Consider the following 2,292-nt stretch of genomic DNA (forward strand, 5'->3'; position numbering starts at 1 on the left):
TAGTGGAATGGTCCACAAGGTGGGTGTATAGGTCCACATATATCGCCTTGAATTCTTTCAAGGAACTTTGGTGATTCTTTATCGATTTTGGTTGGCGATGGCCTTACGATCAATTTTCCTAGAGAACATGCAACACATGTCATTTTATTCCCCTGAGAAATCTCCTGGATTTTCAATGAATGACCATGTGAACTTTCTATGATTTTACGCATCATTGTAGTGCCTGGGTGGCCAAGGCGATCATGCCGTAATGTGAACTCTTCTGGGTTCCGTTTTACTACAAGATTTGATTCGATTTTATCGATATAGGTATGGTGTAGCCCCGAAGGAAGTTCTGGAAACTTTTCCAATATGTGTTTTCTGCCATATTTTTCAGAAGTTACATACATGTACTTCTTTCCATCCTCAGTTGCAGACTGAGTATCATATCCGTGAAGATATATGTCTTTGAAACTCAACAAATTCCTTTTAGAATTTGGAGAATATAAAGCATTATTTGTGGAAAATTTTGTTCCATTCGACAATGTAAAGTTTGCTTTACCAGTTCCTTCAATCACGTCTGCAGGACCTGATATTATATTGACGACAATTCTTGTAGGTTTTATATCAGAGAAATATCTCTTTTGTCTCAGAATAGTGTGCGTTGTTCCACTATCTGGTATACATATTTCTCGAATCCGTTTCTTGGATCATTTTGATCCATTTATGAAATTGTCATAAATATTAATAAAAGAAAACATAAAATTCATTCATATAAGGAAACACACAATAATTATACATTAAAGTGATGTATAAAACATCATTATTTGTTTAAAACAGGAAATGTGATAATTATACATGACAATATTGAAAACTATTCAATAGTCTTACTATAGGCATTTCGGTTCTCTTCAGGAGTAATCTAGTCCAGCTCATTAGCGAAGTCGGAGGCATCGAGGTACGATGTCCCTTCAAAGTTTTCAGTGAGGTTCACTTCTTTAGCTTTGCCTTTCGTGGACTCTTGATATAACTTACAGAGATGTGGAGGAGTACGACAGGTACGAGACCAATGTCCTTTACATCCACATCTGTAACACACTGTCCCACGCTTCTGGGTGGTATCTTCGTGAGTTTCTTTACCCTTGGAAACTTGTTCGGATCTAACCCACTTGTTAGATCCCTTCCATTTAGGATTGTAAGTTTTTCCACGTTTATTATTGAAACGGCGACCATAACCTCGGTTGGTCTGGTTTCTCCTTTCCGAATTTTCTATCGCCGTAGCATTCACTTCAGAGAATGATTTGGCTCCCGTAGGCCGGGAATTGTGGTTTTTGATCAGGAGCTCATTGTTCTTTTCAGCCAACATGAGCGCAACCATCAATTCAGAAAATCTCGTGTACCCGCATTTTCTGTAAATTTCGGGCAAGAAGTGAAGCTGTTTGTGGAAAGTGTTATAAGTCTTATTCATCATTTCTGCCTCAGAGACAGGATTACCACAATACTTCAGGAGTGCAACTATCATCAGGACAGCTGAATTGTAATCCTCAACCTTTTGAAAATCTTGAAATCTCTGATTTTTCCATTCTTCTAGAGCGTGAGGGAGGTTGATTTGTCTCTGGTTATCGAACCTTTCTTTTAAAGTTTGCCACAGTTCAGCTGGATCCTCGACGCTGGCATAGTCGTGCGTTAGATTTTCATCTAAATGCTTCTTCATGAAGATTATCGCTTCGGCTATATGCTCGGGTGGTGATTTGTTACCGAAAACTATTGTTTCGGTTATCTTTTTCATCACCAGATATGGTTTCACGTTTGTGACCCACCCAACGTAATCTTCGCCAGTTATTTTTAGAGCCAGGAACTAGAGTTTCTCGATGTTTGCCATTTGTATTTCTAAAACACAAAATAATATATTTTATTAGAATTTCGTAATTATAAAACGAGCCATTTATATTGATAATACACGCAATTACAAGGAGAAGCAATGCATAGAAAAGTAAACCGACATTAAGCGCAAATTCTCCAGGAGCAAATTCTCCAATAAAAAGACCGTACATAGAAGCAAAAATAAAAATTGCACATAAGACCAAAAATATGCGAATCATCTTTCTTGCAATGAAAAACCGGAATGTAACGATTTGAAAATATTTGAGAGAAGATGAAATGTTTTGGATGAAGTAAATGAGTGAAGTATGAGTGTATTTATAGATGAAAATCACTGTTCATGACCGTTGGAGAAAGAGAAAAATTTTGAAAATTTTTCTTTATGACCGTTGGGGTTAAATCGAGTGCACCAAAAATCAGTCTGAAAATATC

The sequence above is a fragment of the Brassica oleracea genome, chromosome C9 (assembly GCF_000695525.1).
Source record: "Brassica oleracea var. oleracea cultivar TO1000 chromosome C9, BOL, whole genome shotgun sequence".
Taxonomy (NCBI): domain Eukaryota; kingdom Viridiplantae; phylum Streptophyta; class Magnoliopsida; order Brassicales; family Brassicaceae; genus Brassica; species Brassica oleracea.